Genomic DNA, 23,533 nt, shown 5'->3' with positions numbered 1-23,533 from the left:
GGGTCGTGTCCATGTCACCTGCCACGCATTGCTGACGTGGCAAGGCTCACGGTGGCCGGCGGCAGAGACCGATGGTCACCGGCGATTCGGCGTCCCCGCGGAAGGACTACTAGCACAGCCTGACCCAGCGCGTTGCGGTGAACCTAACGGTACCAGCGCCGCCCCTAGATGGTCGCCGGATTTGGCTCGACGGCGAGACCGAGCGGCAGCTGCTCGCAGCTACCGATGCGAGCGCGCGATTGAGGGCGAAATCGGAGGAGCTAGGGGGTGCTTGAGCACCAGTGGCTCACCCTGAGTACGATGCGCGTGACGGCGAGGTCGGAGATGGTCCCAATCGACGGCGAACGTCGATTGACTGGTGGTGGCCGGCGGGGAGATGATGACTCGATTCGTCGGGCTCAATGCTTTCCGGCAAGCGCGCGTCAATTAGAAGATACTGGGAGGCGAGGCGAGGCTCTAGAGCGTCACGGCGGTGCTTGCGGTGACCCCAAACGGTGGCGAGAGAAATCGGCCGACGAGCTAGGGTTTGAGAAATTAGGGGAAAAAGAAGAACGCGAGCGATGGAGGCTTCGGCCGTGTATTTATAGGGTCAAGGGCGATCGGCGGCGGTCGCGCTGTCCACAATGTCGGCCGGGACGTGGCTCAATCGTCGCCGTGTCGAGATCCCGTGCGCGCAGGAGAGGAGACGAAGACGACGACGTCCTCTCCGTTCTTATCCGGGCGAAGAGGTACGTGGGCTGTGCTGGCTTCGGCGCCGGATCGGGCCTCAGGCTGCCATCGGGCCTCCCTAGCTGGACTGCTGCGGCAGGTAAGGTCCAGGTAAGCCCCATCTCCTATTTCTCTTTTATTTAGTTTCTGTTTTGAATTCAAATTTGAATTCCTTTGTATTCTGCAGGTCAGGCTTACTTGAATCATACCAGGAATAATCCAAGGTACTGCAAATACTATAATGGTATATTAGAATGTTATTATGGCATTACAACATTGGTTTAGTTATTATTATATGAACTTGAATTTAATTACCCATATGGACATGAATTTGAATATTATCTTTGTAAATATTCAAATTGTTTTCCGTTGATAAATTTCTTACTTAGTGGTATATAGAGTTTTATTGGGTTTCATTTTGTAAGAAATAATCTCGAGGTAATACTGATTTATGGATTTCAAATAAGAAAGTGATTTAGTGGCATGATTTCATGTTCCATTTATCTGTAAGAACTTAACCTCTTATTTGAGAATGTTGTCACTTGCACATAATTTTATGTGAGCCCTTATTTATTAAGGTCATGTATAGTTTATTAAAATCCTATTTCAAGGTTAGCACTATTATCATATTTTAATAGCACCTTGAAATCTAGATTCTACTCTCCTCATGGTTTGGGTTTAGTTAAAAGGATAATTGGTTGATCACCTCACATGGTTTTAATTATAGGCTTTAGCTAGTGAGAAATTCTAAGGTTCTAATTATATTCATCTACTAGCAAATGGTTTAACTCTCAATTATGGCCTAGGTTTTAATTGTGATCCTCTAAGTGGTACATAAACTAAGGTTTAGATATACTTCTAGGTTGTAGATAAGGGATGACACCATATTGCATGTGCTAAGGTTTAATTTCCCCTAACCATGATAAGATGCTTCCTTGCTTAATTGTTTATGTGCTTCTTTAGTGAATGAGGACTTGGGAATTGGTTTTATCTTCCACCAATTGACTTTTATTACTATCCTCAATTTGTCATTGAAGTAACTAGAGTGGTTATGGTTCTTTTTATAGTTAACTTTGGTCATATGAATGGATGGTTTCTCACCATATTAAGTATGGAGTTTTACTCTAAGGTTTTCTTATGTTTCTTAGGTGAAGAATAAGTGGAATGTAGATGTGGTAGAATTCTACTTGTGATCACCTAGTGATTCACAAGTAAAGGTTGGGATATAGGCATATGGTTGCTTACTAGTGATATCCCTATATTTTCATGTGGGGATGAGATCTACTTATCCTAGTAGGGTTTAACTTATCCTCACATACATCAAGAGCATGATCATGGATTAGGCATGATCAACTTGTTCTTAATATCTCTACCTTAAGTTCTTAGGGTTTATGATCATCACTCAATTTATAATGATCAAGGTTTGGCTTCCTAAGGTATCTCTCATTAATTAGGTTTCTCAGTTCCATGATCAAACATTGTCTTGATCAATTAATGTATAGCACTTCTATTTTATTTTCTAAGATAGAACTTCTATGATTGCCTCATTAGTTTATATCCCAGGAGAATGCCTGGGATATTCTGCTAGGGTTCTTCTCAAACAATGATGATAGGGTCATCTGGGTATAAGAATAGTTCTCTCATATAGGAATGGTTTATTCTAGGGTTTATGGTGTTCTCCTAATATTTATTTAGGTTACTGAGCTAAAGATTCAATTGTCTATCTTAGTTGGATTATTCCACTCCTTATTTCACTAAGTCATGGATATAGTCTTATTCCACTTGGTATTTGGTTATCTCACCACTCCAAGGTGAAATGGTTTACAACCCAATGCTTTAGTTCAAAGATTTTCCTTTATTCCATAATAGGTAAAACTAGAATTGATATGAATGGGCTCTCTCACTTGGGAAGGACTTCAATACTAACTTAGGGTTATTCTCCAAGGATAATTATGTGGTCACCAATATCTATGGTTAACATAAATGGGTTCTCTCTCTAGGGAAGGTCTTGAATAATATCCTAAGGTTTCTCTTAAAGATGATGGTTTGAATATAATATCTTGGAATAGAAAGATATATATTTATAGGGTTGATCTTCTTGTTATGTTTCCAATAATGAAGTAAAATGAACACCATGAGGTTCATGTTAGGATTAAGGATTAGTTTTAAGATATGGGAAAGATAAGTGAAGAATGGTTTCTTCATTTTATTGTTACTTGATTTACCATTGAATTGGTGTTGATATGTTATGGCAAGGAATACCATGTTGTGACCTTAATAAGATCAAGTAGTTGATCCTTGATTCATATGTTCTTGTGTTGGTTTTCATTCCATTTGATCTAACCCCTTAGATCAAATCATCTTTTCCCAAAGCAAGGTTTTAACAAAGTCACATTGAGGTTTATAGCGCTTGACTTGATGAGCTACTTCAATTCCACCAAGGTCAAGTGAAACTTCACTTACTGTGACTGTTTTACTTTAAAGCGCGAAAATTCCCCAGATTTTCTATGCATGAATGCAATGCACACATATGTTTCCTCTATTTTTGTAACCCCAATACCTGGGATATTACAGGGTGAGAGCTACAATCGAGTACCTCCACCTTTTCTATCTCCCGATATACCGGTTCCCCATCCCCATTTGAACATTCGGGGCGACCCACCTAAGTTTTCTATTGATAATTTCGATGCTTGGCAATTTGAGTTCCGCTCTCATGTTTGCAGTGCCTCCAATGAACTTTGGAGAATCATCTTGGAAGGCTTCAAGCCATACAACCCCGACAAGTTGACTAGAAGAGAAGCGGTTGATAGTCAACTCAACAACACCGCCTTGCACATGATTCAAACTAGTGTGGGGACAAAGGACTTGCATCGTGTTCGGAACTACACCACCGCCAAGGAAGCTTGGGATGGTTTGGCCGCTAGTTGCATTGGAAGTGAGAGCACAAGGAGGAACAAGTATAATGCTCTTAAGAATAAAGCCGAAGGGTTCATGAGGCTACCGGATGAAGATCATGAAGTCATGTATGGAAGACTTCTCACCGTTGCCGATGCCTTCCGGCTTATTGGTGCCACCCACATCAATGACTCTTGGATCAAGGAGAAGTACATTGAATGCATGATGCCATTTGTACCCATTGATGTCAAGACTCTTGTGGGGAGGGAATGCTATTCCTCTCTCACCTCTCAACAAGTCGTGCACGAGATGCAAGCTCTCAAGGTGCTTGAGGAAACCTCTCATGATTCTCGCAATCGAGCTCTTGGGATGACAAAAGGTTCCAACCTTGCCTTGGCGGTCAACTCCGTTGAAGAAGTGATTCCTCAAGAATCTTATAGGGCATCTTGGAGTATGTCCTATCCGGAAGATTTGCAATGCCACTACCATGATCACATGGCCTTCCATGCAAAGTCCTTTAGGGTTGATCCCTCCAAGGCCAAGGAAGACAACATCAAGAGAAACAACAAAAGTGGGTTCACTAGCTTTGGTCCAAAGACAAGATCATGCTACAATTGTGATGACAAGCGCCACTTCATTGCCGAATGCCCCTATGAGAATAGAGAGCTTCATAATGGGAGGCTCATTCCCAAGGACAAGAGCAAAGACACAAAGGGAAAATATTCAAAAGCCCCCAACAAGAAATTCTACAACAACAAGACCAAGAAGGGCAAGAGGCCCTCAAGAGTTGTGCTAGTAACAAGGGAAGAATATTCTTCCGATGAAGTGGGAAGCTCTAGTAGTGAGGAAGATGAAGAAAGCTCAAAGGAATTGGCTGCCATCGTCACCACCAACATTCCCTCTTCATCTCTCTTTGACTCTCCCAATGAGAATCCTCATATCAAGAATGCACATTGCTTCATGGCAAGGTCCTCCTTGGACACATCTATTGTGCTATCAACTCAAGAAGAGTATACCTCCGGAGATGATGATGTTGATGATGAAGAAGATGCAACCTCTAATGGATTGGTCACTCTTGCCTCCCTCTCCACTAACTCTTCATCACCAAGTGAATCCCCCAATGAGGTCATTCATGTGGAGGAAGAAAGTTGCCTCATGGCTAAATCCTCCGAGGTATCATCCCCTAACCCCTCTATGCCTAACATATCTAGTGATATAGGGGTTGATGATGCTAGTCTAAAAGTGAAACAAGAAATTCTAGAGTTTGATGATTTCATTCTCAACCTACAAGGTAACACTAAAAAGCATGTTTCAAATCTCATGGTCCGTATAGCTCAACAAAGTGATATTCTTGAGAAAAAGGGTCAAATAGAGAGAGAAGACTCTCTTGAAATCCATGCTCTTAAAAATGCTCTTGAGGAAAGTCAAGAAACTATAGCTTCTCTTGAGGAGAGGCTAGAAACTCTTGAAGAGCCTCAAGATAAAATTAACAAGCTCACAAAAGCTAGAGATCTTGCTAGGGCTAAGACTAAAGTGCTTAAAAAGGAAAAGGCCCAATTTGAGGTTGATCATGAGAAACTTGTGAAGGATCTAGATGAACTAGACAAAGCTCACAAAGCTTTGAAGAGTGAATACACTCTCCTATCCAAGTCTTATGAGCAACTTCAAATTAGGCTTGCTTCATATGATGTTCCTGGTTCATCTACTCCTTCATGTGATCATGCAAATGTTATTGAGGAAAATGCTAGGTTGAAGGATGAACTTGCTAAGGCCTCCTCTCCCCAAAGTAAACTTTCGTTGGATGATCTTTTGAGTAAGCAAAGATCAAACAATGGGAAGGAGGGCCTTGGTTATGGGGCCAAGGCAAAGAAGGCAAACAAGCAAAAGGCCAAGCCCGCACAAGAGAAGAAGAAAGATATCACTAATGGTGAAGCCCCTAAAGGCAAAACCATTAATGATGATGATGCGGGAAATGCTAACCCTCACTATGTTTTATTTAAAGATTATTATGGTGATGTTTATGCTAAATATGTTGGCCCATATGATGGTTATGTTGCTTGGTCTATTTGGGTCCCAAAGACCCTTGTTGCTAACAAAAGAGGACCCATTGAGAAATGGGTACCTAAATCCAAGAATCGATCTCATGTAGGACTATGCCACGTGAGGTTCAAAATGGGTACTTGATAGTGGATGTACAAGTCATATGACCGGCGGCAAGAACCTCGTCAAGGAGTTGAGGCCTAACATAAAGGATATCACCGTCTCCTTTGGCGATAATTCTACATCCGAGGTATTGGGTTTTGGCAAGGTTGTGGTTGCACACAACATTACTCTTGTGGATGTCATGCTTGTCAAAACCCTTGGTTACAATTTGCTTTCCGTTTCCGCCCTTGGCAAGATGGGTTTCGCCGTCTTTATTGATAATGATATTGTGGTCCTCTTGTGGAGCAAGACTCTAAAAGTCGCTTTCGTTGGGTATCGCGAACACAACTTGTATGTGGTGGACTTTTCGGGGACCACCACGACAAGTGCGATGTGCCTATTCGGAAAGGCGTACGTGGGTTGGTTGTGGCATCGCCGCCTAGCCCATGTCAACATGAGAACTTTGCAAAGTCTTCACAAGGGGAACCATATTGTGGGACTAATGGAAAATGTGTCTTTTGCCAAAGATCGTGTTTGTAGGGCTTGTGTTGAAGGCAAAATGCATGACTCTCCGCATCCAAGCAAGACTATCATCTCTTCCAAGAGGATCTTGGAGCTCCTTCATGTGGATCTCTTTGGTCCCGTTACTCATGCAAGTCTTGGTGCGAAGAAACATTGCTTGGTGATTGTTGATGATTACTCAAGATACACTTGGGTCTACTTTCTCAAGACGAAAGATGAGACTCAACAAATATTCATTGACTTTGCTACCGAGGTTCAACGCCAACACAACCTCCTCATTATGGCAATAAGAAGTGACAACGGCTCCGAGTTCAAGAACTATACACTCAATGATTTTCTTAGTGATGAGGGGATTCGACATCAATATTCCGCTCCTTACACCCCTCAACAAAATGGTGTTGCGGAGAGGAAGAACCGGACTCTTATGGATATGGCAAGATCTATGATGGCGGAGTATAAATACCGCTATAACTTTTGGGCGGAAGCCATCTCCACCGCTTGCCACTCCTCTAACCGGCTCTATCTCCGCAAGGGCTTGAACAAGACTCCATATGAAATACTCACCGGGAACAAGCCTAATATCTCATACTTCAAGGTGTTCGGGTGTAAGTGTTTCTACAAAATCAAAGGAGTTCGTTTGTCTAAATTTGCTCCTAAAGCTTTGGAGGGTATATTTGTTGGTTACGGTGCTGAATCTCACACTTATAGAATCTTTGATGTATCCTCCGGGATTATCATTGAATCTTGTAGTGTGAAGTTCGAAGAAAATGATGGCTCCCAAGTGGGGCAAGTTGATGTTTGTGCAGGGGATGAAATACCTCAAGATGCCATAGTAAGAATGGGTGTAGGATTTTTCCGCCCCATTGAGGGACACGGTGTGGCGTCTCGGGAAGAACTATGCTCTACCACGGTGGAGCCCTCATCTTCTCAACATCAACAAACCCTACCTAGTGAAGCAAATGATGCACCAACCCAAGAACAAGAACAAGACCCTCCCTCTTGTGTGCAAGATCAAGGACAAGATCAAGGTCAAGTCAACCAAGCATTCATAATGGCTCCAATGAGGATCCAATCAACTCTTGCCCTTCTCCGAATATTGTTCAAGATCAAGCACATGAGATTGAGAAACCCCAAGCAATTGAGGAAGCTCAAGTTCAAGGTCAAGACGGGGACCCAAATGATCAAGTTGATCAAGTGACACCTCCAAGGCCAAGAAAGACCAAGGAGGAGATCGAGGCCCGTCGTCTAGCAAGAAGAGAAAGGAACCTCGAACTTCGTGGACACACTCATGACAAGGTTCTTGGTGATGTAAGGGCAAAGGTTTCCACAAGAAGGCAATTGGCGAACTTTAGCCATCATCATGCTTATATCTCCTTAGTGGAACCCAAGAAAGTATTTGAAGCCCTTGAAGATTCGGATTGGTTGGAAGCTATGCATGAAGAACTCAACAACTTCAAGCGCAACAAAGTGTGGACTTTAGTAAAGAAGCCAAAAGAGTGCCGCAATGTTATAGGCACTAAATGGATTTTCAAGAACAAGCAAGATGAGTTTGGAAATGTTGTGAGGAACAAGGCAAGATTGGTGGCTCAAGGGTTCTCTCAAGTTGAGGGGATTGACTTTGGAGAAACCTATGCTCCCGTGGCTCGCCTTGAGTCCATCCGTATCCTTCTTGCTTATGCTTCGCATCATAACTTTAAGTTACAACAAATTGATGTGAAAAGTGCTTTTCTTAATGGCCCTTTGTATGAAGAGGTTTATGTTAAGCAACCCCCGGGGTTCGAGGATCTCAACTTTCCTAACCATGTCTACAAGCTTGATAAAGCACTTTATGGTCTCAAACAAGCTCCTAGAGCTTGGTACGAGCACCTTAAGGAATTGTTGGTAGACCGTGGGTTTGATGTTGGGCTAATCGACCCCACTCTTTTTACTAAGAGGGTCAATGGGGAGCTTTTCGTTTGCCAATTATATGTTGATGATATTATATTTGGCTCTACTAACAAAGCTTTCAATGATGAATTCTCAAAGCTTATGACCGATAGGTTTGAGATGTCTATGATGGGAGAGATGAAGTTCTTCCTTGGTTTTGAGATCAAGCAATTGAGGGAAGGAACCTTCATCAACCAAGCAAAATATCTCCAAGACATGCTCAAGAGGTTCAAGATGACCGAGATGAAAGGTGTGGCCACTCCTATGGTTACCAAATGTCATCTTGCACTAGATCCCAATGGTAAAGAGGTGGATCAAAAGGTATATCGCTCCATGATTGGATCCTTGCTTTACCTTTGTGCATATAGACCGGACATAGTGTTGAGTGTTGGTGTGTGTGCAAGGTATCAAGCTTCTCCTAAGGAGAGCCACATGATGGCTCTCAAAAGAATCTTTCGATATTTGGTTGATACCCCAAGATATGGTATTTGGTACCCCAAAGGCTCAAGTTTTATTCTCAATGGTTATACCGATGCGGATTGGGCGGGTGACAAGGATGATAGGAAATCAACTTCCGGGGCTTGCCAATTCCTTGGTAGGTCCTTGGTGTGTTGGTCATCTAAGAAGCAAAATTGTATATCTCTCTCCACCGCCGAAGCCGAATATGTTGCCCCCGCAAGTGGATGCACTCAATTGTTATGGATGAGGCAAACTTTAAAGGAATACGGTGTCATTTGTGACAAAGTGCCTCTATTATGTGACAATGAAAGTGCCATCAAGATTGCCTATAATCCGGTGCAACATTCAAGAACGAAGCATATTGAGATCCGGAATCATTTCATTAGGGATCATGTTGCCCGTGGTGATATTGAGCTTATCTATGTTCCAACCAAAGATCAACTTGCCGATATATTCACGAAGCCTCTTGATGAAGCAAGGTTCACTTATTTGAGGAATGAGCTAAATATCATTGATTCAAGGAGTATAGCTTGACCATCTTGCAAACACACCTTTGTCTCAAAACTTTATTTGGTTTAGATGTGGGCATGGAAATAGGGGGAGTGCGGTTTAAATTATTGAGCTATCCCTCCCCCCATAATGCCAACATTAAGAAATCATTCTCCTAATATCATGTTGATATGTGAGCGTCAATGATGAGTAGTGGCTTGGACCCAAGATATATCTTCGCGGTGCCATGCCACAATACTCATATATGGTGGCCTAGGCCACCACACTCTTCTTTGTGAAGAGTTGGAGTTATTTGGATCTTATCGCCTTTTATTTGACAACTCTATGTTCTTATGGGAAATCACTCTAGTTTGGCCTTATTTGCTCTTATCTTGCAAACTTGAGTGATCATGTACCATTAACAGTTTGAGTCTTCTAAACCCAAGCCTACACTCATCTATAAGCCATTTCCATCTTGCTCATTTGTCATGTTTGGTAAAAAACTTGGAGTTTGAGGTTTCTCGATCGGATGATCTAGGTTGCCCCATCTTATTTGTAAATATGCATCTTATATGTGAGGTGATAGTTTATTGCACCACATATGGGTACGCAAATAACCAACTAAAGATAGGCGGGATTGACGGTGTTCTGGAATTTTCTAGAACACCGGATAATCCGCCCCCCTGGCGACCCGGAAAATCCGGCCCGGCCGGATTATCCGCCCTAAACTAGGGCCGGATTATCCGGCCTGGGCTGATCTTGAAAGGGCTGAGGACGAGGCCGCGGGGGGAAACGGTTCATTCCACCCCCCACGCGCCTCTCTCTCCTCTCTCTCCTCTCAAGGTCGCCGGAGACTCTCCTCCTCGCCGGAGTTGCCCCGTCCACTCCCTCCCGGAGTTTTTGGGTGGATCGGGTGCTCCTCCCTCCTAGCTACCTTCTCCTCCAAGCTGCTTTCGCAATGGATGCGGGTATGACTCACAATCCCTACCCTAGGTGTTGTGTTTTATATGTGCTATTTTCTTGGTGGATTTGGTGTCTAGTTGTTCCAAATCGCTTGTAGTGTACTCCTCTTGCATGCTATAAGGCCGATCTGTTCCAAGACAAGTTGTTGATTGCAAAATCTGCGATATTCGCAGGGCCGGATTATCCGGCCCCCGCGAGGACCGGATTATCCGGTCCGGCCGGATTATCCGCCCCTTTGGGGCACCGGATTATCCGGCTTGGAGCTTCATCGCCACTGCAGTTTTGATTCAATCTATCTTGTTTTAGACTTGTACCAGCTTATAGTATGTTTCTAGAGTGCATTATTGTATCATACATGACTCATGAGCATTATCTTCTCTTTGCTATCCATCTTTGCTTTTCACAGGTCGTACTTCTCGGGGTACCTCTCGGAGACACCCAAGGGCTGATCGGTCAAGTGATGAGTTCGTGTCCAACGCTCCTTGCAAGTCAACCTCATCTAGGCACAAGAACAAGGCTTCAAGGGAAAACTACAAGACTATGGACATTGTCTCTTATCAAGCAATCCGTATGAAGAACTCGGTATGAAGACCTCCCAAGGGATGAAGAGACAGAGGGCAGAAAATACTGGTGCATGGAGCAGGAGTTCATCTATAAAGATATCTATGAGCCCATGAGGAAAGTACGTCCCATGCAAGCTATCGATGTGGACGTTCTGGCAGTCAACAATCACTTTGAGGATGCCATATGGGTGGCTGGAAGGATGGGCTTGAAGGATTTGATGAAGATTCAATGTGACTATAGTCCAGAGTTGGTGAAGCAGTTCTTTGCTACGTTGGCCATCAAGAAAGATGAGGACCGTACTATGGAATGGATGTCTGGCTCCACTCACTGTAGTGCCACCTTGCACCGTTTTGCCGCTATTCTTGGAGTTCCCGCGAAGGAGGCCGTCGTCTCCATGGACCTCGCAGGGCAGATAAGAATGCATTGTTTGATCTCTATACATCTCGTCGGAAAAGTGGGAGAGACCAAGGGGCTGCTTACCATCTATGGTCAATTGCTTAGGTTCTTTCAGGCCACCATCGCTCCTAGTGGTGGTAACAATGATGCAATCCGGGGAACTCTTGTGGATCTCATGCACCTCAGCTTTCGATGTGCTCGTGATGAGAATGAGGAACGCAACTACACTATTGATATCATGGACTACATCTTCCATGAGATTCGTGATGCCATGGTCTCCCGGACCACTATACCTTATGCGCCTTACATTCAGTCTCCTCATCAACAACACTCGCGGCGTGCGTGGTGAAGACTTGAGCGGGTACTCTTATTTGAAGCACACCGTCAAGAAGGCCTACAAGCTTAAGCATGTCTCTTCCGCTGTACCTCCACCGACTCCTTCATGGGTGATGCTCGTTCTAGTGGATTTGCTCCTGCTCGCCATTCCGACCTCCCCGCTATGAAGAAACAAGTGAACAGAGCTCGCTTGGTTTCAGCGTTACATCCTTTGCATGAACATTGAGATCCATAAGGAGAACTATGCGGCCAGCCGGGAGCGTTCTGAGATTAAGCATACTCAGGCGGTTATTCTGCACAAGCTCAGTGGTGAGCAAGGACCCCCTCCTCAGCCTCCAGCTCACCCAGGTTACAGTGGGTGGCATTCTGCACAGGTTCCGTGGAGTGATCTTGATAGTTGCATTCAAAGGTCCAGCCTCACTCGCCGCTCTCCGGATGCCCCTGACACTGATGAAGAAGAAGAAGAAGAAGAAGAAGAAGAAGAAGAAGAGGCGCAAGATTCCGATGATGATGATGCCTCCGAGTGATCCCCATGGGGCGAGTAGCATCGCGCTTGTCCCCTTTTTGGCGTCTCGATGCCAAAGGGGAGAAGCGTTCTATTAGGAACTCTCTCGGGGATTTGCATGGTTTGGGCACAAGCATATGCGTTTATCATTCCTTTATTGCTTGTGTTCCCTCTTATTTGAACTATTTGCTTTGGTTGTGTTCCGTTTAAAACTATGTGATATGTGATGTGAGACATTGTTATGGTTTTCGGATTTCTATATGTTGAGATCAAGACTATTATATCATGTGTGATGCTATATCTCCGTATCATATATCTACACATGGGTATGACTTCTAGCATCCTATCTCAACTTCATATATGTATATGTCTCCTGTTAGAGCTCATGATGGATACCTCTAGTGTTGAGGCACCTCAATCCTATGTGTTGTGTATTTGTATTCAAATGCAAATTACTTATATGCACACATGTAGGGGGAGTGCCTCTATGTTTTTGCCATCATGCTTGCCTCTATAGTTATTCTCTTGCAAATCCGTATATTGTCATCAAACACCAAAAAGGGGGAGATTGAAAGAACATCTCTCATATTATGTTTTGAGTGTTTGATGTCAATATATGTGATACACTAATGGTTGTTTAAGTGGTACAGGGATTACATAGATACATTTGTTTGTGTGTTGGATGTGGTCAGTGCTGTCAAAAAGCATTTGCAAAAATGTTCATCAGGCCGGATAATCCGGGTCGGATATTTCCAAAAATATCCGGCCCCGAGAAATTCGGCTAAGGACTTGAGGATATGCAGCTCAGTATAGGGGCCGGACATTTGCCCGGATATTGTCCCGGTTTTGTCCCAGGGCCGGATTATCCGGGGCGGATATTTCAAGAATATCTGGCCCCCTCGAAAATGGCTAAGGACCTGAAGAATTGCTTCTCTGAATAGGGGCCGGACAATTGCCCGGACATTGTCATGGTTTTGTACCAGGAGGCCGGATTATCCGGGGGGGGGCGAATTATCCGGCCCTAACTTAGGCCGGATTATCCGGCCCCCCGAAAAGCTCAACGGCTGGATTTTGGGGAGGGGTATTTATACCCCTCTTCTTCTTCCTTACCCCTTTGCTCAATCATTGCACAAGAAATCTGCCAAGCTTCACCTCCATTAGAGCCACCTCAAGAAACACAAGATTTGCAAGATCTCCTTCCTCCCCCAACAAAATCTCTTGATCTTTGGAGATTCGAAGGAGAAGCCACCGATCTACATCCTCACCGAAGCGTTTTTCATTTCCCCCTCATTTGTTTGAGGGATCTCATGCTAGTGTTCCTATTTGGATCCCTAGTTGATTTGTTGTTGATGTGTTGTTGTTGATTGTTGTATTGTTACAGATTTGGGAGCCTCCAATTCAGTTGTGGATGTGTGCCCCAAGAACCTTGTAAAGGCCCGGTTTCCGCCTCGAGGAAATCCCTTAGTGGAAGTGGGCTAGGCCTTCGTGGCGTTGCTCACGGGAGATCCGAGTGAAGCCTTCGTGGCTGTTGGTTTGGCTTGCGTAGCAACCACACTCCTCCAAACGTAGACGTACCTTCTTGCAAAGGAAGGGAACTACGGGAATCATCTCCGTGTCATCGCGTGCTCCACTCTCGGTTACCTCTATCCCATTGTATCTCCTATATATTGCGTAGCTATATCTTGCTTAGTTGATAACCTTGTCATATAGGTAAATTCACTTAGTTGCATATCTAGAGAATTTACCTTTGTGTCAAGCCTAAATTGAAAATGAACTAAAAATTGGTTAGCACCTATTCACCCCCCCCCCCCTCTAGGTGCGGCATACGATCCTTTCAACCAGCTCATCAAAGCAGGCCATCTTTGTTTTGCTGCTGATCTCAAGGATAACTTTTCTCTCAAGGATTTGGGAGATCTATGTTTCTTCTTGGGTATTGAGGTAAAATAACATTAATGATGGTTTGCTCCTTACTCAAGAAAATATGATATAGATTTTCTTAGAAAGTTTGGCATGAAAAGGTGCACTTCATCTCATACACCTTTATCATCCACTGAGGTTATCTCTTGCTGAGGGTACTCCTCTTAGTCCTAAAAACATTACAGAATACATAATCATTGTAGGTGCCTTACAATACTTGACATTGACAAGAACTGATATCTCTTTCTCACTTAATAAATTTTGTCAATATTTACATGCTCCAACAACCTCTCACTGGACGGTTGCTAAGAGAATTTTGAGATATGTCTAGGGTACTTTGAAAGTAGAGCTTATTGTTCAAAAATCTTCCTCTAGTCTGCTTAGTGCTTTTTCTGATGCAAATTGGGCATGTTGTCTTCCTCATATGAGGTCTACAAGAGGTTTTGCTATATTTTTTTGGACCAAACTTAGTTTAATGGAGTGCCAGAAAACAAGCAACGGTATTAAGGTCGCTGAATACAAAGCTCTAGCTAATGACATCGTTTAATTAATATGGGTTGAAGCTTTTATGGTGTTATAATTTGGGTAACATATTTATCAGCAAATCATGTTTTTCATGCAAGGACAAGCATATCAAAATTCACGTTCATTTCAATAGAGAGAGTTGCGAGCAAAATGTTCGATATCAAATTTATCTCTAGCAAGGATCCAATTGCAGATGGCTTCACAAAGGCTTTACGTGTCAGAGATCTTGATGAGTTCAAGCGTAGTCGCAATCTTTCATTTTTTCTTTTTTCGATAAAGGGAATATATTAATATCAAGAAGATACCAATTACACCCAGCCTCTGCAACAACGCACCACCCTAATGGCACTACGGATGCACACAACCAAAAACAAGAAAAGAAAACTAAGAAACAAAAGTCCCGCTACAGTATCTCAGGTCTAACAACAGCAATACATCTACCGCCAAGACAACACCTGAATTACGGACTCTCCAAAAACGACGCCTCCAAGAAGGGAACAGTATCGCAATCTTTCATAAGGTTGTGATTAAAGGGGGTTGTTAACAAGATAGGTATCATGGTTTATACTCTCTTGTATTTCTTTGGTATGTATCCAGTATGGAGTAGTACTCCAATAGGTACTACCCTTTCTACCCCTCCCTCAATGTACTCGATGTAACTGACTTAGTGATGGGTTATTCCCTCGTTTCATATAATATGGAAAATAATTGCTTTCAGCCGGAGGCTAGGGCGCTCGCGACCTCCGGGTCCGCAGCGCGCCACGCGTTCCTCTCCTAGCGAGAAAAATAGGAGCGTGCGGTGGAGAATTTTTTCTGCCGTCTTCCTCGAGGAACCACACCTCCTCAGCTCCTCACCTAGTCCTACTCCCGCTGCCATGGCGCCGCCTTGAAGCACGAATCAGAGCCCCCTATTGCCCTCTAACTTGCCCCCTCTCTCCAGCCACATCTGCATAGAAGCTTCGAAGAGTCACCGTTGATTTGCAATCAGCCGGGGTTCTGCAAATGTTCACCACGAGGGAGCTGCATGCGGCCGACACCACAACTGCAAGAGGCAATAGCCCATGCTACAAAGCTTGCGGCGGAGCGCTGCGAGAGCTGCAAAGGTGCGTCGCCAGAGCTGCAATAGTGTGCCGCTGGAGCTGCAATATTGCGCCGCAGGAGCTTCATTGGTGCGCCGCCGGAGCAGAAAAGTTGCCCCCAGAGCTGCAAAAGCGCGTCGTCGGAGCTTCATTGGTGCGTCGCTGGAGCTGCAAAAGTGCGCCGCCGGAGCTTCATGGGTGCGTCGCCGGAGCTGCAAAAGCGCGCCGTCGGAGCTTCATTGGTGTACCGCCGGAGCTTCATTGGTGCGCCGCGGGAGCTCCGAAGTTGCGCCGCCGGAGCTTCATTGGTGCGTCGCCGGAGCTGCAAGCGGCTAACGCCGCCGTTGTCTGCCCGCCGTCGAGCGTCGTGGCGGTGCTGCTGCAAGCTCGGGAGGGAGCTGCGTTTTTTACCAGGCCGGGAGCATCGTCTCTGTTCATATCTACATGGTGGTTTGAGGTAGAATACGGTTGGAGGTTCGAGGTGGGCGCAGCACGCAGCGGGGAATTCTTTTTTCTACGTACACGTGTCAAACGGGCAACTCGGAGGTTCGGGGGCTGGAATCCTCCGGAGGATTATCAGCACGACCCATATAATATGCAAACGTACCGAGGCTAAGGTATCGTTCGAGCCACAACATAGACGCAGTTGTGCAAGTAACGATCTTGGTGACAAGTGGAATTAAATTAACGCTCTAACTTGAGTTTTCCTGGTCATCGTGGTAGTACTTGGTGTGCGCAGGGCTCCGGCTGTCGTCCTCCTGCGGCCGGCACACGGTGATATGGGCGTCCCGACACGCCTTACGGGTCTGTGACACGTGCTCTTGGACGATCTTAAGGAGCTTGCCATGGTCTCTCGGGGTTCCCTCTTCTTCTGGGGTGACGAGCACCAGCTGCTCGAGGACAGGAGCCCTGCGCAGGACGAACCTGAGCAGCCTCAGCTCGTGCGTCGTCCCGCGAAAGTTCATCATCTTGAAGAACGTCAGGTGGTCGAGAACGATCTCCTCGTCGAGAACGATATCCTCGTCTTCGCCGGTCGTCGTGCCGTTGCAAGCTGCCGGGAGCTGCAAGAATTCGTTAGGTAGGCTGCAAGAATTTGTACGCGGTTTGCGTGAGATGGAAATATATCTGCAGGATGTTTACCTGGACGAAGAGTCGCTCGAGAAGCGGCGGAACGGTGAGCTCGAAGAAGCCAGCAAAAAGAGCGAGATCATCGTCGCCCATGGAACCCATGAGCAGCTGCAGTTCTTCTAGGTTCGGGGTATCCACATCGAGCTCAAGACAATTACGCTCCACATCGATGTGCTGACGGATGAAAATCCATTGCATCAATTTAGGATGCTAATTACCTAGGCAAAAATCATAACAATTAATCGGCGCAGGAACAGGTTTGGGTATCGTACCAGCAGGCCCTTGGAGCAGAGTGTCAAGATCCTAGCGTGCGCGACCTTGAGCAAGGCGCACGAGTAGGCGAAGTCGTGAATCACCGGGTCGTATTCACCGAAGCCGAGGTGGGAGAGGTACGCGTCCCGCAGCTCCGGCGTGTCGGCGTTCCACGTCGACCTTGAGTTGCCCTTGCCGACGAACACGATGGGCTCGGTCAAGTAGTCGTCCCTAGAGTAGAGGATGTCGCCGTGGAGCGCGAAGGACTCGAGCGCGGGCGCGGCCACATGCAGGTCGCGCATGGCCAGGCAGCACACGATCTCCAGGCCCCGCAGCCTCTCGCCGTTGACCCTCACCGACCCGAGCAGGTGGCAGCTCCTCAGGCTCAGGAACTCGAGCAGCCGGCACCCCGAGACCACGTCCCGGAGGGCATCGTCGGTGACGTCGACGCGGTCGAGGGAGAGCGACGTCAGGCCGGCGAGCCCCGCGGCGCCGGGCCGGACGGCACGGAGGCTGCACCTGCCCAAGCTGAGCACCGCCAGCGAGTTCTTGGCATGGAACAAGTCCTCTGGAAGCTGCAGCAGGGATGTGTCGTCGTTGTCCAGGACGCCCCGCCGCGCCAGGTCCACCCGGACCTCCCGGGCGCCTCTCCCAAGGGCGGCCGCGATCCACTCGAGGACGTCCTGCCCGAGCGCGCCGACCGGGGACAGCGCAACGCGGAGCACGTCGATGGGTGATGCACCGTGGATCACGATACAGCGGGCCACCGTGGTCGCGATCTGCGCCGGCGACTGGCCGCGGACGAAGTCGCGGTCGATGAAGTCGAGGACGGCGGAGGCGGCGACCGCGTGGATCCACAGGCGCGCCCACCTCGTGGAGAGGGCGCCGGTGCGGACAGCGCTCTTGAGGGAGAGCCCGCCGAGGATGGAGTGGAGGACGTCGTCGGGGAGGCCGCTCAGCCGGTCCTCCTCCGATGATGCTCCCATGGCCTTGGCGCGCTTCTTTGTGCTGGATTCTATCTCCATTGACTGTCTGAGTGCTTTGGGTGCTTGGATCTGAGTTTTATATACGTAGCAGTTTCGCGTGGAAATGTTCAATCGCCTTCCCTCGCAAGATTTGTAGCAAGTGTAGGCACATACGCAAGTGAGAGCGACACATCGCGGCTGCTTGCTAGACAAGGAGGCGCGCGATTCATCGGGCCAATTTCGGACAAACATCAAGCAATCTTTTCTCTTTTCTTGGTTTTGCAATTCTCACTGGAATAAGAATTTACTTACAGCTCATTCTAACTCCAGAGCGATTAAATTATATGGCATGTGAGTTGTATCTCAAGCAATTGCGGCCAGCATGCTTCATGAGACTTTACAGCGCGGCTTGTCAATGAAAAGCTAAGGAAGCTTGCCATCCTTTTGTGCTACTCAAAAGACATTGATCCAATGTTCACATACATTTAAATTTGGAAAACCAAACGTTTCTGTAGTATGAATTGTGTACAAAGTGTGCAATAATGGTGTTTTTGTTTTATTGTGCAGATAGCACTTTTGTTTTCATCAAGTGATGTTGTGCAACCTGGCTGGCTGGTGAAGTACCTAAGATGTATCGATACCAAAATAGTTAGGGAAATGCAATCTAATCTTATCAAGGCTTTTTGTTTACTTGAAACTTATCTCACATTAGGTTTTCTAGGAAGACCCAGTACTTTTGACTATTTCTTACACATGATGCATTTATAGTACTCAAGGCATTTTATCTATTGAAGTCGTGCTTAGCCTCTTGCGCCAGACGACCTTTACATGGAGAATGGTAGTTCCGTCATTCTTCTAGGCATGTGTGTGTGGCGTGATTGTGAGTTCTAGGGCTGATATAGTCCCGGTTGCTTACATTTAATTGTTTTTGCTTTGTTCTAGAAAAATATATGCTTCATCATAATTCTTTTTTTTTGTTATTCGAGATTATTACACTTTGCATCCAAGCTCATCCGAGGTATCCTTTGTCTAAACTTTTATGCCAGAATTTTTTCTAGTTAGATCAGATTCATGTGCGAATATTTTATTGAGTGAATCCCTGTTTGTGTCACTCCGGTGATCCACAAATTTGTCACTCAGTGTGGTTAATACCACTTTACCTAATATGGTTATTTGTTAGATTATTTACATATGTGATTTTGTGTGATGACCCAGCGTACCACTGCATGGTGTAGTACACAAGTCGTTGACATAACACAAGTGAAACACCGTTCCACTCATATTACATCCCTCAGAGTGATACAACAGAAACATATGCGAGTCCAAGGTATGTCTATAGAAGGATACACAATCTGTTTACATAAGATCAACACAACCTCCTACTTTACAGTGAGGTAAAACTTCGAATAAATCTCCAGAAGAACGACTCGTAGTCTATCTTATTGCTAATTCAAGTTCAAGAGCTACTTGGCTTGCTATAGAAATCTAGCTACTTAGGTGCTATGATTAGGGAAAGGTTCCCTTCTATTACTAGTCTAAGTTTCCACTCTAGCTGATGCAGAAGTTGACTCCATTGACTTCTTTGATTGGATTATTTATCTTGTTGCAGTTGACTCCTTTGTCTTCGAGTTCCACGGTAGTTTCTCCTTCGGTGCCTTGATCTAAGAAGGGGGTTCAAACGAGATAGAATGAGTACGAGCGTACTCAGCAAGTTCATATTAGGAAATAGGTGTATCATGCACTAGCTACAGCCATAGACCAGAAAGTCATAGGCCAATGCAAGTTTTCATAAACATTTCTTCAAAAGGTTTATTTTATTCTGAAAACTATGCCCGTCAGTCTGGTTGACTAGAACTTCGTGGAGTTCCTTTCCTGCCGTGTTCGTAGTTCCCTTCCCGGAACAGGGAGTGACAGTCACAATTCTTGATACCCTCTGCAGAGGTGCGTTACTTTACCCCACAAGAGATCTTAACCATGTTGTCGGCTGAGAGTATGTCCTCAGCTCGTCCACACTTCCTTTGGTGTGAGGCCCAGTATAAGATCCAAGCCAATCACTGCCTTCTCCGCGACTGCAAACCCACCCTTTTGTCCACCCGCACACCTCCAGTAGACTTCCCCGATAATACGGCTTTACTCATGGTGTACTTTGGACAATCCTTCATAGATCGTAGAGCCATCATCACTAATGGATGGGGATTTAAAGGCCATCCCAACCTACGGCAGTGCCTCCAACACCCCGCCGGCTCTACCAATCCGTTGGCGTGCAGAAGGGAAAAGCTACAGCTGACTTCCCCAGAGCCATTATAGATCTTATGGATAACGCGATATGTACGGCGCTAGAATCACTGGACGGCATTGGTAATTAATCCTAGGGTGATATAACCCATTGCAATGGAACCTCCACCATATCAACACATACCATGGTTCCATTGCCCACCACATAGTCATATTCATAATTGTAAAATAATATTTGCTTTTCAATGCATGAGTGATAAGTATAGTACTTTGCATATAGTTTGATAAAAATAATCAAATGACATGAGCAAGCGATGAACTTGCCTTTCTTGACTGCAAGATTATGCGAGGCAAAAGCTTCGATACGTGAGAACTCCAAATGCTGAAATACCATCATCGTCCGGTAAGGACAATGTTTAAAGAACTGGCAAAGATGCTATAATGCATAGTATGAGATGCAATCGTCCCGAGCGTAATCTAACCTCGATGATTTAGGATGTATGAGTTGAAAAGATTTCTTTAGAGTTGGTTGTACTTTTAGAATGGTTCTCAAACAAGGTTCTTATTAGAGTTTAGTTATATTAGCACCATATTCAAGTGATATAAGACATCATAACAATCATACACTATACAGAATAGTGATGGAACAATATATAAAGAACAGTTGTCAATTTTAAGTTCTACAGGACATGGTTGATGATTATTTATGCTATACTTCAAAAGAATAACTTTTGAAGAACATGTTGTTTAAGAAATATTGAGTATTTCAGAGAAGAACTATGGCTTCTATGGTTGGATTGACATTTGTACTTCAAAAGAATACTTTTGAAGAACAGGTTAAAATAAGAATATGAACTATTAGATATAGGTGCTATGTAACTCTAGGATTTACTATTAGATTCATTTAGTTTTCTAATAGGGACTAGTTGGTTCTTAACTTGGAATGGGTTTCTATATAGCAAGTATTGGTAGGTTTATTGCTATGATTTCTTCTAAGCATCATATCAAAGGATAGTTATTAAGGTGTTGCTATGAGTTAGGGTTTACTATGACTTCATATTTGCTTTACCAAATAATCTCTAATAGTTTCTAAGCTAAGTGGTTTATCATTTCCTAAGTAAGGTTTAGTTGAATAGGAACATGTGATGTGATTTGCTACACAAAGTTGATACTAGGGTTCATCATCATGGTTCTACTAAGGTTTGATGGTTGAGGTTGATTCTAATGGTATGGTATGTAGGATTAATGATCAATGGTGCTAACATGTGGTAACAAGCTAGGGTTTATACCTAAGTGATACTAGTGAATCATATAGGTTTTAATTGAGAATAGGAACATGAAATGATAATCTCATGTGACTTGGTTTATGCTAATGGATCATAAGCATGCATTCATTGGTTTCTTATTAGGGTTCTATAGGTATATGTGAATCTCATATGATCTCATATGACACATAACTAGGGTTTTAGAGTTATTCCGAATTTAGGTTGATCACATGAAATAAGGGGATCCAAGTCTTACTAAATTGAAACTAGGGTTTCTAACTATGGTACAACTTCTAAAATTATAATTGATAAATAGAGTTGTGGTTACTAATTACTTTGAATCAAAATTAGTAATGGTTTAACATTTTATTAATTTTTACAAGATTTAATAATTAGAGTAATTCTTATTTAGGTTTAATTAAGAATCAGAGTTTAATAATTGTTATTAGGGTTTAAAATAATTAACTTGTTAACTAACGATGTTTAAGTAAATAAGTTTTGATTTACCAAAATAATATTGGCTTATAATATTTTCTTGAGTTATTACTGTTTAAAGAAAATGGTAAATGGTAATTTGCAAATTAGGGTTTATGAATTACCACTAACAATTAAGTTCATGCAAATATGGTAAATAAAATTAATCCTAACATTTTACTTAGTTACTGAATAGTTAAAATTTACTTTTGGAACTTCACTAATTATTGAATTCAAATTGTATTTTAAATAAATGAAAAGGCATAATTAATGAAGTTAAAAATAAATGGATTTTTATTTTGACACACATTTTTGTTTTATATTTTATTTGGATAGAGTTTATTTTTGTGAGCATTTTGATATATTATTTATATTTTTCTAAGTTGAAATGAAATTTCTATGATTTTGCAAAGTTTCAGTGATTTTCTGGAATTTGAAATTTGAACGAAATACTAAATGTACCGGTTCACTGCCTAACCCGAGACACTGACTGGTGGGGCTACTGCCATGTTGGATGCCACGTGAGCAAGGACTGGTCAAGATTGACCGTGAGCTTTGACCTTGCCGACGTCTACCGCGCGGCGACCGGCGAGTCGACGCGTGGCGCCGCCGCTACAAGGCACCCCTGGATGCGTGGCTGGTACCGATCGAATCCGAGAAGACGACGAGAGCACGATGGCGTTGGTGGATTGGGCTGATTGGTCGTCGGAACCATGTCCGAAAAGCATGTCCCGCGGCGGTGCTCTCCGGCGAGGTGGCTAGAATGGAGCTACGGACGTCGATGAGGATGATGCGGAGTAGGGTTCCACGGATGCGCAATCTCACCCGTGAAGCATCAAGGTGTGGTCGGCGCTGTCGATGATCGACGGAGACGGCGAGCGATTCGCCGATTTACCGGCGAAGCTGCTGCGGAAGGGATCGTCGAAATTGCGCCGATCTCTGGAAGCTCCCCTTGATGATTCGCTTCCTCCGGAGTGCTTTGCGTGCGCCGGCGCTTCACCTCGACCACGCGCCAGACGCCGGGGTGGCCTCGACCGACGCGCGTTCGTCCTCGACACCGAGCGTACCGGCGCGGATGAAATCGAGAGCTAGAGAGGTGCTAGAGAAGATATGGATGGAGTGGAGATGAGATCAGAGGTTGCATCGGCGGTGCTTCGTACCCTATTTATAGAGCTCGAGGTGAGTACGGAGGCTGTCGATCTCGCCGACGGCGACGGGTGGAGATGCGGCGGTGACATGGAAGTTGCATTTGGGCGACGAATCTTGTCGTCTCCTCGGATAGGCTCGGACGCGAGACGATATAGGGATGGCGTTCGGAAGCTTCGCGGCGTCCGAGGCCGTCCCTATCGCCGACGGTGAGGCGGTGGCTCCTCCTGCGATGCTGCGTCGTCGTCCGGAGAAGAAGAAGGACGACGATGACTATGCTCTTCGCACGAATTCTTGACGCGAGCCGAAACGGTATTTGGTTCTGGGCTGGGTTTCGTTCTATGGGCTGGGCTGGCGTCGGTGGGCTGCGTTGTTGGGCTCAGCTTCGGTCCAAGCGAGGTAAGCTCCTCTCTCCTCTTCTCTTTTCTATTTTCTTTTATTTTTATTTCTGGTTTCTATTTGTGATTTGAATTCAAATTCAAATTTTGATTCCGTGTTTTGCTTTGCGAGGTTCAAAAATATTTGAATATCAAAACAATTTGATAATGCCATCTACTTGTATTGTTTTATCTTTCAAACAACTATTATATAATTGATTTATTTTGTTTTCTTATGAGACACAATTCAAGTTTTTAAGTAGAT

Source organism: Lolium rigidum, chromosome 4 (genome assembly GCF_022539505.1).
Source record: "Lolium rigidum isolate FL_2022 chromosome 4, APGP_CSIRO_Lrig_0.1, whole genome shotgun sequence".
Lineage (NCBI taxonomy): Eukaryota > Viridiplantae > Streptophyta > Magnoliopsida > Poales > Poaceae > Lolium > Lolium rigidum.
Note: the sequence above shows the minus strand (reverse complement) of the source record.